We start from the raw sequence: 15,160 nt of genomic DNA on the forward strand, positions 1-15,160 counted from the left end.
CTAAATTCCTAATCTACTCGGAAAGAAAAAACTACCCGGTTCAAACTACATCCCATGGAAAAGAACCGAGGCACAAAGAAAAACCACAGGGGATTATTACTACCTAAAGAAAGCTAAAAGACATATTTTGAATTTTTGTTTAGACTTTAATCCCTCAAGAAAACTGTCTAGGAGATCAATCGTCGGGAAAAGTCCAATTTTTCTACTTTTTCGTTTTTTTTTTAATTTCTTTTTTTTTCTTTTTTTTTTTTCACAAAAGCTACTACACTTAAGAATGAGTACTACAACTAAGCTAAAATAGCACAGAAACTCATCCAAACGATCTCCTCACCCCACACTTAAAATTTTGCAATGTCCTCAATGCACATTATAAATAATAAGAGGGTAAACGAGACTCCCTGGTAGGCCAAAGGCCGAAGCAATAGCGGCTCACGAGGTACTCAGACTTCCCCCAGGCATCGTCCTTTGTGTGGGCACCCCACACTTAGTCCTCACCATCTAGCTCGCTTTTGCACTCTTCTAATGGCTTTGCTTCCTATGCTCATAATCCTACAAAACAAAAATAAATACTACAAAATAATAAAAATAAAATAAAATAAAAAGTGAACAAAAATAAAAGAAAGCAGTAACGCTGGGTTGCCTCCCAACAAGCGCCTGATTTAACGTAGCGGCACGACGTGAACCACTTTTTGCCTCCACCTCGAACTTATGAATTGAGCCCCTAACATGGCATCCAGTTTGCGGCTATGCTCCAGTGGTGGGGCTACAAAGATAACCAGGCCAAGTAATAAATTTTTCACTCTACACTTCTCGGCCTTTAGATGAGGAATGTATTTTTTGCTTTTTGGCATGACAAATTCAAAAATATAGGCATCATGTTCCTCTTCCATTGACTCCTCCAAAGGCTTAGATGACTCGATTTCCATGTCATCATCCAAATACAATGTCGAAAAATGTTTAGAATGAGGACCAACACGCCCCAACTTTAGAATTGTATTACTATTTATATCCTCATATGTGCACATATTAGAGTCTTCAAATATAACATTATCTGCTACCTCGCATGGCTCTAGTGTACTTTTCTCAACATGGGCATCATCAACAGAAATATGCTCGAATGATTGGCTCTCCACTTTTAGCTCCTCAATTTGGCGTATAAGCTCCTTTTCAGCTTCTGACAACTCATTACTATTTTGTTGGGCGATAGACGCAACAACCTTTGCATTTAATTTATCTTGCAAGTCGTGAATAGTAGTGACAAATTTATAGATCCCTTGTCCCAGTTTAGATCTTCCCTCTATAAAGTGTCTCATCCCATCAGTAAGTTCCTCATGTTGAGCTTCATATATTTCTAACTTTTCAGCCTGTTCTGCCAGCCAAGTTTGGCTCAAAATCTCCTCTTTTTCAAAAATTTTCTCTTGCTGGTACTCGCTCTCTTCATTCAATTCTTCCATATTGGCCTTCATTCTTGTGATTGCTGCCCTCATTCTTTTCATATCTTTTTTGAGTTCATCCTGTTGCTCTGCTACTTGCCTCAGAATATCCCTAATATATGCATCAGGCTCCATATCCTGCACTTCATTGCCCCTATCAAACTCAGAAATATCATTAGAAAGATCATAATAAGGGCTCAGAGAAGGATGAACAAAATTAGGACAACCATCCCAATGGCCATCTTGACCACCACACATATTACAAATATTCCACTCAAAGGATTGAGATTGTGCGCACAACTCGCTCCTGGGAACATTCTGACAATTTTTCCACCAGTGGGGTCCTCCACAATATGGACAAGGATCATCAAAATAAGAATAACCATCATTCGAATAATTTTTATTCCAAGATGCCATGCTAAAATAAATAAAAAATACTAACTAAAATAAAATAATAAAAAAAACATGAATAGATAAAAAAATGTCTAATCTAGAAAAATAGCAAATTTCTAAGTCCCCGGCAACGGCGCCAAAAACTTGTTGCGACCAAACACACTCACGCAAGTATACGCGGTCGTCAAGTAATAAAGTGACTAAAAGTCGGATGTCGAACCCACGAGGACTTATGATTAACTATTAACTAAATTAGACTATTCCAATTATCTAAACAAGAATTAAATCTAAAAATATTTTATTCTAAACTAATTAAATAAAAAAATATAAATAATAAACTTTGAACAGAGAAAGAGCAGATTTTTATGATATCAATGTAATGAAAACGATCTAGGGTTATGGGCTATCTAATAATCCTATTGTATTCTTCAATTGAATTGACCGACTAATTTATCTAGCTTATTGGTTGACAGGGTTAATATTGCTCATAAGAATCTGTCGAGTTCTTACTCGCCTATTCAAGCTAACCTAACGCCTATATGTCTATGGAGTTAGAATCAACAAGAACGCATTTATGCCAAAAACTTGTTGGGACCAAACACACTCACGCAAGTATACGCGGTCGTCAAGTAATAAAGTGACTAAAAGTCGGATGTCGAACCCACGAGGACTTATGATTAACTATTAACTAAATTAGACTATCCCAATTATCTAAACAAGAATTAAATCTAAAAATATTTTATTCTAAACTAATTAAATAAAAAATATAAATAATAAACTTTGAACAGAGAAAGAGCAGATTTTTATGATATCAATGTAATGAAAACGATCTAGGGTTATGGGCTATCTAATAATCCTATTGTATTCTTCAATTGAATTGACCGACTAATTTATCTAGCTTATTGGTTGACAGGGTTAATATTGCTCATAAGAATCTGTCGAGTTCTTACTCGCCTATTCAAGCTAACCTAACGCCTATATGTCTATGGAGTTAGAATCAACAAGAACGCATTTATAATTCCTGTAAATCAACCAAGCAAGGCAATTAGGTATATGTCTATCCTAACCACGAATCCGTTCCCCGATGCCCGAGTTCAAGAACTTGCCCTACTCAATCCTATATGCAATATAGAATTCCCACTTTCGAGTTCAATTCTAGATTCGTAGATAATATTCAATTGGTGATCAAGCAATTAAATAATTAAGTGCAAGATTGAATAAATAAACTAATATGATAAATCAAGAAGTCAAAATCAATATCCGAATAACAATAGTCATGAAAGAACCACAACCCTAGAACGTGAAGTTTAGCTCCATATAGACATGGTAGCCAAACAACAAATCATACAAAGAAACATAAAAATTACTAAGTTTGGTGGGAGAAAGATGAAACTTGATGAATTCCAGCCTCCACAGCTTTTTCGTGGCTTTTTCCCTCTCCCCAATATGTTAGATAACCTAAAAGAGGCGTTTTTAGCTTATATATTGCGTACCAAAGTCGTGGGCCAAAGTTCTCCTATTTCTAATCCAAATCAGCTTCAGGGATTGATGCTAGGTGGATGCGTCGCATCCACCTCGTCCTCCACTTCTCAGCTTCGCATGCTACGGTGGATGCTTCGCATCCACCCTTTGTTCCTCCATTTCTTAACTTTGCATGTGAGGGTGGACGCGACGCATCCACCCTTCTCTTCTACTTCCCAGTCTCGGATGCTATGGCGGACGCTATGGGCCGACTTCACTGCTAAGGGTGCACGAAAGATGTAGTTTTTCTAGGTTGGATGCGACGCATCCAACCCTTCTTCCTCTGGCTAGACCACCTTTTCTTCATATTTTGCACTCCAAACACCTTAAATCGTCACACATAACTTAATTAGTCATAAAACCAATAATTAAACCATGTTGGGAATTTTAAAGATCAAATAACATCAAGAAGTGGTTAAAACATGGGTAAAGTAACATCAACACATATCGAAATATGCCAAACATCAGAGAGCATCAAGACTCATTGAGCTGGTTCATGCCGATGTGTGTGGTCCGATGATAATTCGCTCTCTGAATAACAACTTGTATTTCCTTCTATTTGTTGATGATTGTAGCAGGATGTCATGGGTTTATTTTCTCAAAGAAAAATCTGCAGCTTTCTCAATTTTTAAGAAATTTAAGAGCTTTGTTGAGAAGCAAAGTGTGAATACCTTGAAGATCTTGAGAATTGATCGGGGAGGTGAATTTCCTTCAATTGAATTCAATAATTTTTTGCGAAGAATACGACATTAAGAGGCAAATGACAGCTAGATACACACCCCAACAAAATAGAGTTGCAGAACGGAAGAATCGAAGTCTTATTGAAATGGCAAAGTGCATGATGAACTCTAAGTGTCTTCCGAAATATTTCTGGGATGAAGCAATACACACTGCAACTTATCTTCTTAATCGAAGTCCTCAGACACCATTTGAAGCTTGGCATGGGTGGAAATCAAAGGTAACTCACTTTAAGGTCTTTGGTTGTATTTCTTATGTCCATGTTCCTTTTCAACAAAGACATAAGCTTGATGAAAATAGTGTCAAGTGCATATTTGTGGGTAATAGTGATGAAACTAAAGGCTATCGCTTTTATGAACCTATCACTAAAAAGCTAATTGTTAGTCGTGATGTTGTGTTTGATGAGAAAAGTAAATGGAATTGGGATGAGACACAGGGCTGTCCAAAATAATTAGAAGTAGGTGATGAAGATTTTAGCACTCCTACATAAGGCGAAAGTGATGACTCAGATGTCAGATCCTTCAAATCCACCAAGCCCATCCAGCTCATCAACTACATCTGTAAGTTCAACTTCATATGATTCACCTCCAAATAAGTGGGGATCATTGGAAGAACTTTACCAGAGGACAGAACAATGTCAAGTTGCATAAATTCATGAGCCCAGTTGCTTCAAAGATGCCGCAAATTTAAAGGAATAGTGTGATGCCATGTGAAGAAATGAAGGCCCTAGAACGAAACAAGACATGGGAGCTTAATGAGTTACCAGAAGGAAAAGTAGTTGGTCTGAAATGGATTTACAAGATGAAGTACAAACCTGATGGCTCAATCCAGAAATACAAAGCACGACTAGTTGCTCGTGGTTACATGCAGCGAGAAGGTACTGACTTTGAAGAGACGTTCACACCAGTGGCTAGATTTGACACCATAAAGGCTGTTTTGGCAATAGCTGCACGTTATAAGTGGGAAGTTTATCAATTTGATGTCAAATCAGCCTTTCTAAATGGGTACTTGGCTAAAAATGTCTATGTGGAACAACCACCAGGATATGAAGTGAAAGGGCGAGAGACAAAGGTGTGTAAGCTAAAGAAGGCTTTGTATGGCCTCAAGCAAGCTCCAAGGGCTTGGTACGAGAGGGTTGATGAGCATTTCAAGAAGAATGGTTTGCAGAAAAGCGCCAGCGAGCCTACATTGTATGTGAAAGCAAGAGAAGCAGATGAGGTACTTATTGTTTGTCTTTATGTAGATGATTTAATTTACACAAGCAATAGTTCTTCATTAACGGCTGATATTAGAAGACTCATGATTGAAGAGTTTGAAATGACTGACTTGGGTCAGATAAGCTATTTCTTGGGATTATAAATACATCAAAGTGGTGCAGGAATTTTCATCAGTCAACGGAAGTATGTTAAGGACCTTCTTTGTAAGTTTAAGTTGCAAGATTGCAACCCTGTGAAGACTCTGATGGCAACTAATCAGAAATTTACAACTGTAGATGGAGAAGAACAAATTGATGTTCATGTTTATCGAAGCTTGGTAGGCAGCCTACTTTATCTTACCAACATTCGACCGGATATCTTGCAAGATACTAGTCTTTTATCCAACAACTTCATATGATTTGTTTTATGGAACTGATAATCTGAATTTATGTGGATATTCTGATAGTGATAAGGCAGGTTCTGTTGATGATCGCAAAAGCACTACATGTTATTTTTTCAGTTTGGGGTCAATTGCCATATCTTGGAGCTCAAAGAAGCAAGCATCTACTGCTTTGTCGTCCTCTGAAGCTGAATACATGGCTGTAACTTCAGCTGCTTTTCAAGCAGTATGGTTGCAAAGAATTTTGGAGGATATGAAGCAAAAGCAAAAGGCAACTATGATCTACTGTGATAATCAGTCCACGATAGCCATGACCAAGAATCCTGTTTATCATAACCGCACAAGACATATTAAGACTCGGCATCATTTCATCAGAGAGCTAGTATCAAAAGGAAGCATCCAGATTATGTATTGTAGTACAAATGATCAACTAGCTGATATGTTTACAAAACCACTTCTTGCAGCAAAATTTGAATATTTTAGGGAAATGATTGGTGTTGTAAATTTTTGCATTAAGGGAGAGTGTTAAAGATAATGCAGAAATTAATTTAGTATTTGTGTTTTTCTGTTAGTCACTAGTCTATTTGAATAAGTCAACTTAGTAGTTCCTAGTTTTAAGGATAATTGCTAGTTTGTTGGTACATGTCAATTATTTTAGGAGATATGAATTTTATGCTTTGTTTGTTGCTGAACTTTTGTGATTCAGTTGTATTCTCTGCTGTATTAATACAGCTGGTTGGATTAATAAAAGACATAAGTTCCCCAATTCTTTCTTCTGGTTCATAACTTATTTGATTGAAAGTCCTGAGTATTGTTCTCTTGTTAATGCTATGTCTCTCTTGATCTTGCAGTCAAGCAGAGATGTGTCATTGTTTCTCTAAACCAGATCACTAGAATTAATAGTTAGCCCTAGACCCCATCAGACTTTTATAGAGTTGTACAATCTCCTCCCTAATAACTGCTGGTTCTGTAATAGTAAAGCCTGACAATGCTTGTATTTTAGTGATCTGTTTCTTTTATTATCTCTCTTTTATGACAACTGAAAATAATTTATTATTGGAATCTCCCAATTTGATCCAAGTTTCTTGAGCCTTCTGTTGGAGAATCCCTTCTTCCACTAGTGACCATGTCTCCTGTTTGTGTAGCCATTCATTTTCCTGGTCTAATAATGTATAAGAGTAGTGTGTTTGCATTTGACTTTGGACTTGAGAGAGTGCTATCCGAGCTTCTTCTATCTTCTCTGTTACTCCTTTGAATTATGTTGCATTTAGGTGCCTAAACTGACTTTTAAGCTCTTTAAGTTTGAACCATATGTTCTTCATTTTCCCTGATGCTTTGTTCTTTCTCCACCCTTAAGCTACCATCGACTGAAAAGATACATGATTTTTCCAAACATTGAAGAACCCGAATGGGCATTTGGTTTGAGTCTTAGGCTGACTTATATCAATAATCATAGGGTTATGATCTGAGATATAGGGCTCTCCATACTCTGTGACTATATGGGCATAATTCATCATCCATACATCATTTCTCAATAGTCTATCTATGCGACTCCACACTCTGACATCACCTTGTTGTTTATTAGTCCATGTGAAATAGTCCCCTCTCCAAGGAAGCTGTGCAAGATAGATGTTGTGGCATAGTTCTAAGAAATCTCTAACGTCAGCATTGGTCACAGGCACCTTAGACAATCTATCTTGAGGACTGAGTAGTGCATTGAAATCTCCCCTAATTATCCATGGTCATGTAGTTGTTTGTGCTATTCTTTGAAAATGTTGCCACAATTCTTCCTCTGCTCAACTGTATTTTGCCCATACACCACAGTGAGATAACATTACATTCCATTACGTTTCCCTGTAACTTAGCAATGGATAAATTGATCTTGTTTTGCAATTGGCAGCATATCATACATTTGGTCATCCTATATAATCCACACCCTACCATTCACTGCATGCTCATAATTAGTAATCATGTTCCATCTAGAGGCTATTCTACTCATCACCATTTCTGCTTTAGCTTCTTTCACCTTTGTTTCTACCATACCAGCTAGCTTTATATGTTTTTCCTTTATTTTTTTTTGTTTATATCGCTTATTCAACCCCCTAATGTTCCAAATCAACCAAGTCATTGTAGTGGTGTATCTCCACCTTCTCTATCAGGAGGCATATGATTCTCTATTCTCTCATCTTCTATCTGCAGAATTTGAAATCCATTGTGAGTTGATACTGAAGTTGTTCCAGGTACATCTTTCCTGTTACTAGTCAGTGCTGGCCATTCTGTATTCAGTCTTTGGTTTTGGCTTTCTTTTGCTTTTCATTTGTCCTTTGTTGTTGCAGTTTCCACACTAGGCTTACTAGTTGTTGTTACAGTAGCTTGATCGTGTGCATGTGTATTGGTTGATCCATTGTTCTGCCCAACTAAAGGTTGTTGTCCCTGTCCTTTAACTTGCCACCTTGTAGTGACTTTCCCCTGTCTTTTCCTTCCTCTAGGATGCTCTTCTTTGTTTTCTCGTTTAGTCAATTCACAATCATGGCCAATCTTCATACACTCATCACAATAGTGTGGTTTCCAGTCGTATATCACCTGTTGTTGGAACATTCTTCCAAATGGATCTTGTAGGGTTAACTCAGTTGGAAGATTTTTAGTGACATTTGCCTCCACCAAAATTCTTGCATAGGATATGCGCATCTGCTTTGTTGTGCATTTATCCGCAAAGAGTCGCTTTCCTATGGAAGTTGCCATTTTACTTAGGGCCTTATTTCCCAACAACTCATTGGCAGCTTTGGCAAAGTAATCCACAGTGGGATTTCAGTCAAGAATTCAGTCGTAAGGTCAAATTCAGGGGTCCATTGTTTCAAGATCATTGGTCTACCATTAATCGTGTATGGCCCTCCATATAAAATATCCTTCAAATCATCAAGTGTATGAAATTTAGCAATGTAATACCCTTCCTCATGAAGAAACAAATATGGAGCAGTCACTCGACTCCAATTTTGGGCTATGTATCTCTGCATGAATTTGTAACCAGGTGCATTCCCAATTACATAGACAATTACGGCACATTGCCACTTCTTTGTTTGATTGTCTATTTCATCCTTGTCCAGTTGCACCACAATATTATCATCAATAATATCTGGTGGGATATAAAAGAGTGCTATACCATTTTCTGAAGATCTGCTACCTGCGAACAGATTAACCCATGATTTTCTGGTGGTGGTCGCTTTGCATGCACCGATTGTGGTCTGGTAGCCTCCTTCACTTGTGTTGTTCCATTGGTTTTCCATTGGTTTTTGGCTCTATCTCTGTAATTGTTCCTTTGATCTCTGTATTTTCCACTACTTTGTTCACTGGCGTGCCTTCACAGGATGACGATGCCACATTCATATGGATTGCACTTAGGTTTAGCCATTTCGCCGGTCCTGTTGTTGTGCTTGAAGATCCCAATTTCTGCGAGCTAGGTTGAAATTGACTGCCAATTGGAGTAGTTATTTGTTGTGTATTACCTTTAGCTAATTTATATGCTATTACTGTTGCGCTTACTGCTTCTCCGACCGTCACGAGTGGATCTCGTTTTGGCCGGCCTCGCTTTCTCGCCATGGCTAATTCTCAGTCGGCGTACGTTAGCATAACGTGCGCCGAGAGCCTAAAGAGAGAAAACTCATATTTCTTTTACACGTATATCCTAAATGGAGTCCTTTTTTTTCTTAGAAAGAAAAAAGGGAAATTTATTTAGAATGGGAAATTCTGATCAACAGGATAAAGTCAATATTTTGAATGAATTTGCTGAGATATGTACTCTCAGAGGTAAAACAGATTTCTTAAAGAGGTGGAAGACAACATCTACTAAATATGGGTGGGTGGGTTCGGGGTGGGGTTGGTGGTGGGATGGGTGTGGGAGGTTGGTGGGGATGGGGAATAGGGTGGATAAGGTTTAAGAAGAGTTTTTCAAAATATTTAAGTCAACTAAACATGAAAAAATTGAAAAATAATTTTTAAAAAATATTTTCCTTCATATCAAACACACCTTAAATCTGCAAATGGGCATCTGAATTTAAGAATTTCAAGGATCCAGCCAATCAGAGACCTCTAGTAAGTCATGTTTGTTTCTGTATCTTAAATAACTCTGAACCTTCCCTTCCTCATTCTTTAAGCTTTCCTTGATCTGAATTATTAAGCGAGTTTAAATCAAACATTTGTTATATATGAAACTATGTAGTTTACGCAATATGATATGCAAGCTAGTAAACAGCACCTTTAGGCTTCGGCATGTTGTTTTCATAACATTTTGGTCGCAATATAGCATACACATTACCCCTTTCTTGTGAAGGTAGAGAAAAATAATAGCATTATCTCATGTAAAAAATACTGGTCACAGGTAAATAAAAGAAAAACATTTGAATATAAGTGTAAATTCTATTTTACTTCAATATATATAACTGGAGATCTCCATTAGCTATATTGTATAAACTGGAGACACGAATATCTGGAATTATGACGTACAATGCTGGTTCATGACCAATAGTTATGCACCACAGGTACAAGTGAGGGAAGCCACATATAGCTCAAGAGTTAAACTATCAACAATTTTGTTTTGGCCAGTGGACTAGTATTTTGGTTCCAAATGTGAATTCATGCATTGTAAAAGTTGAAAGAATCAAGGCTGTTCAAATTAATAGACGCAGAATCCAGAGATCAGCTTAAAGGTTCTTTAGACTTCTTAGTAAACCTACCAAAGATATCACATCATCTCCCACTCGATCATTCATTTTTCCATAAACCTACAACATATATTGAACTGCCATTATTCATTTTTACATGAAAAAACGACCATTATTCATCAACAAAAATTTAACTGATCCAAGGGTTTGAAAACTCTAACTAACCAATTCATAGAAAGCCAAATAACTAATTTTCGAAGAGATGTAGATGCTTAAGTGTTTGTCAAGGTAATCAAAGAACCTCCTTAAGAGCCACCTTGTCATGGTTTTTTTATTACTCCACCTTTAACAAGTTCGTGTAGCAAAAATTCGTCTTTTTTTCCCTTGGATTGATGGAAATACCTGGAAATAAAAATCGTATAGTAAACAAGTAATATTAATAAAGATCGTATAGTAAACAAGTAATAATAAGGTGCTCACTTACAAGTACAACAATGATGTAAACTAACTCTCTAATGTTTCTCTTGCCTTATGGGAGACAGAATTATCTTCCGTTGTTTTCTTATGCTGAGAGTATAGTTTGTGAGCTTGGACCAACTAGTTTTTTTGTGACACATGTTGTACACTGTTCTAGATATTACAATCAGGAAATACAAAATCCGAATTGGAAATAATAACAGCAAAACACAAAGACAAGTGTAAGCAAATTTTTGAGAATAGCTATTGTTTACCCGTAAAACGATACAGTTGACTTTGTTACATGGTTTATAGACAAGTAAACTGATTTGACCCAAAAATGATAAACAAATAAGATTAAAGACAAGACTTAGCATAAAAATCGAAGGAAATAGCAGGTCTGGCTCCGGGAGCGATGCCTCCGAGGACAGGAATAAGAGCAGTATAAAACAGAAAGTAAAATTGTATTATTTAATAGAATATAGCATAAGTTTTGCTAGAGATTTCGTGTCCTACAATGGTTGTTAATTCTACTATTTATAGTTATACCTAGGAAACAAGATCCTAGGATCAAGCAACTCTTAAATGACGATAATAGGGAGGGGGAGGGGAATTGATGAAGGGGTAACGGCAGGCCATGAATGCCACAATTCTCTGCAATGACTGCCTATTTAATACTAGAGAATATTCTTCATTAAATGCCATCTGGTGATGAACATTCGACCCGCTCCTGTTGATTATGCTACCTTCATAGTCTATTTGATACCAATTGTAGTTGTTGTCCCTGATCTTAGTTCTTACTCGATTTGTCTTCCGCTTGTCTCCGGTTCGCGTGTCACGCTACCATTTGATTATTTAATATAAACTAATTTTATCCTATATATATAGTCCACCTGCTTTTCGGTGGCACACCTTTGTGTCATCGGGAAGTTGGTGAAGATTCTTTTCTTGGCGGAAAATTTTCTGAAACCGACTGAGCAATCTCTGACGCTTGATAAGACGCATGTCTTCTTGCATTTAATACCCCGAACACATATTGCCCCACAATTCAATAATATTTTTACCGGTTCTTGAGGTAATCATGACCACGATTTTAGCCGTCTATATCTTTACTTATACACATCATTTTTCCTCTTTCACTTCTAAAAATTTCATAAGCTCTTTTATTCTCTTTGCACTTAACTTCCTTTTTCTTCCATCTCTCACCGATTTTCTTCAAAAACCTTTATCATATTCTTATTATTATGGCTTCTTTCACTGAATCTTTTAAGAACTCTGGTCTTCTCTTCGGTAGAGGCCTGAAGAGAAGCAAAGATAAAGAGGTTGATGTTGATGCTGATCTCCCTACGGTAAGCACCATCATACCCAAATACTTGAGCACTGTTAATGACTTCCAAGAGAAGTTTCCTTCTGCGAATCCTCAAACTTAGGCTGTTAGCAGGTATCCTTCTTCTATTTGCCCTTCCAATATTCCTACTCTGAAGGAGGATAGGAGGATTGTAACTGCAATGACCTAAACATCATTGCCCCTGACCTGGTGGAGCGGGTTACCTTCACCAAGAAAGGTTTTACGTATGTCTATACGTACCCCTTTACTTTGGGCATGTTTTCTTTGAGCGGGGGACTCGACCCTGTGATTTTGGTATTATGCCACCGGTATCAGGTCTGCTTGGCACAAGTAGGCCCTTTTGTGTGGCTAGCTATGACTTGTCTGCGCCGGCTGTGCACGGAGACGGGGAAACCCTAACCCTGACACATATGATGAACCTATACTCCCCCAAAATCTTCCGTGGGAGAGTAATAAACTTCAGCAAGCGTGGACACCATGCTCTACTTTCCAGCATGGATGATGACAATGACCGTGGGTGGATCAAGCAGTTTGTCATTATTGCAACCAGGGATATCATCCCGGCTATAACTCCATCTTTTCCTGAATAATGGAGTAGTTCACGTAAGTTTGTTAGCTATCTCTTTCTTCGTAAAAAAGTTGTTCTCTGTCACTGCTAGCCTTTTTGTTTCCGTTATTCCAGCTCCTCGGTGGACACCATCAAGGGTTGAGGGCCTAGACCAATGGGTTAAGAAAATTCTGGATACTACTACACCAGAGACTCATCGGTGGAAGGAGTTGGCCACCAAATATGGGTGGAAGGAGTTTGCCCACAAATACGGGTGGAAGGCCAAGAACCACAGTAAAATAATTCTTTCTACTTTCCGCCTCTAAAGGTACATAAGAAAATTTGCTAACCATACCTTTTTGTTTGACTCAGGACTCCCGCAGGGTTCTATTACTTGCCCAAAAGTCGAGGTTTTGGCCAATCTTGCGGAGGCTGTGAGGCAGGAGGCTCTCACTCGGAGTGGTGCCTTCGGATCTGCCTTCGGTGCAGGTGCTTTTTCTCGGAGTCTCCAAATAAAGAACAAGCAACCAAAAAAGCGGCGTCCTTCCTCGGCTGGGGATAAAAATAAGAAAATAAAGATGTCCACGCTCGAGCCGGCCGCAGCCACTGTGGTCATTGATGATGACGGGGAAGCTAGTGATGAAGAGGCTTCCCTTCAACGGAGATAAAAATTTCATCAGCTCAACATAATGCTCAATCTGGAGAGCTTAGAACCCCAACTGAAGGCGAGGTCCGAGCGCTTTGGGGAGAAATAGAGATAGTAGAGAATACCAATTCTCGCTATCCGGTCCCAGTTGCTGCTTATGGTCCCGTGATGTTGGAAATCAAGTCTTTTCTACCTTTGGTTGATGAGCAACCAATAATCAGCACTGCCTATGTTGCAACTGTTTCTCAACCTACAACACCAACAACTTCATGCCCCTCTACACCAGCTGCAAATTTGCCTTCCGCATCCGCTGCACCTCCTCCGCCGGTCGCAAATGCTCGAGAAGAGGATGTCTCTCCTCCCCAGTCCCCTGACCACGGAAATTTGGGGCACAACTACTCACCCCTTTCTCCAGATCTACGAGGTACTAGAATGTCACTCTCTCAGTTTCAAAGGGGTGCCCATCTGCTGTCCAGGCCGATAGAGCTTGCTAACTATCTGAAGCCGCTGGATTTAGAAAAAGATAAGAAGAAAATACACTCCCGTTTAGGGGAGTGTATGTTGAATAATGCCATGCACAATGCGGCAGCGGTACCATGGTTGTTCTCTTATTGCTTATTTTTTATTCATTTGTTATAACAAGGTTTCTGACTTTGATTTATGTTTTGCAGGCCAACTTCCTTGCTTCCGAGGGCCTTGAGAGATTTATCCTCGATAAAGAGGGACTTATGTCCGAGTGGGATCAGTTGTTGTCCGAGATGGACCAAATTGTTGCTGGCCTCCCGGTGCTAGAAGCAAAAGTTGCTAAGGCGAGTGAGCTAGAGGCTCGGTTGCAGCAAAGTGAGCAAGAAGTGATGGCCCTTAGCCAAGAAGCCTCTTAGCTAAATGTACAGTTTCAAGAAGCTAAGGCTAAATGGGCTAAGGTCCAAGATGTTGTGCTCGCTGCTGCCGAGCGTGAGTCTGCCTCCATTGAACGAGTGAATAATTTGGAGGTAGCCTTGAACTCCAAAGCCGAAGATGCTGCTGCTACCGAGGAAACGCGGGTCCGGATGGAAGAGAGGTATAAGAAGATCATGGAGAAAAAAATCAGGCATATCTACAATCTGTGATCTTGATCTTAGCCTTGGCGCTACAAGATCCGAGCGAGATGGCCTTTTGGTCGAGGTTGACAGACTTAAGGCAAAGCTCCAACACCAAGGGGATTTCCTCGGCTTTGAAAATCCATACTCTATGTATCATATGAGGAGGAGAACCTTGGAGGAGGCCAAAGCGGGTGTCATTGATATTGATGATGAAATTGCCAAGTCCCGAGCGCTGTAGTTAACTGCTAGAGCCTGACTAAGCCTGACGTAACTGACTCTTCGAGTACCAGTTCCGAATATTCGAGAACCGAGGAGGAACTTGAAGAGAATAATGATGAAGGTCAAGATCCTACACCGACGACAGATCCACTTACTTCTCTCGGGGGGGAGGTGTAGATGCCTCTCTTCCCCCGAGTTTCGGTGGCTATGAAGCTTAGATTTTCCTTTTTTCTTTTGTTGTTTTTTTTGTACCTTTGCACTTATGCAGTTTGGCATGTTTGATAAATAAAGAAGACTTTTTGCTTAAGTATTGCACAAACTTCATTCTTTTTGCGTCGAATTAGATAAGGCTTCAGGTGTATTTTCTTCCGATAGCTTTTTGGGTTCCGGGCATAAAATCTTCCGGAAATAACCCTTTACCATGAGGATTTCATAAGAGAGGGACCTCTTATTTTTACGGTGCTCTTGAAGAGGACGTCTCCTGTTTATTCCGGCACAAGCATTTGAAGTTTTTAGTTAACTT

The sequence above is a fragment of the Nicotiana tomentosiformis genome, chromosome 9 (assembly GCF_000390325.3).
Source record: "Nicotiana tomentosiformis chromosome 9, ASM39032v3, whole genome shotgun sequence".
NCBI classification, from domain to species: Eukaryota; Viridiplantae; Streptophyta; class Magnoliopsida; order Solanales; family Solanaceae; genus Nicotiana; species Nicotiana tomentosiformis.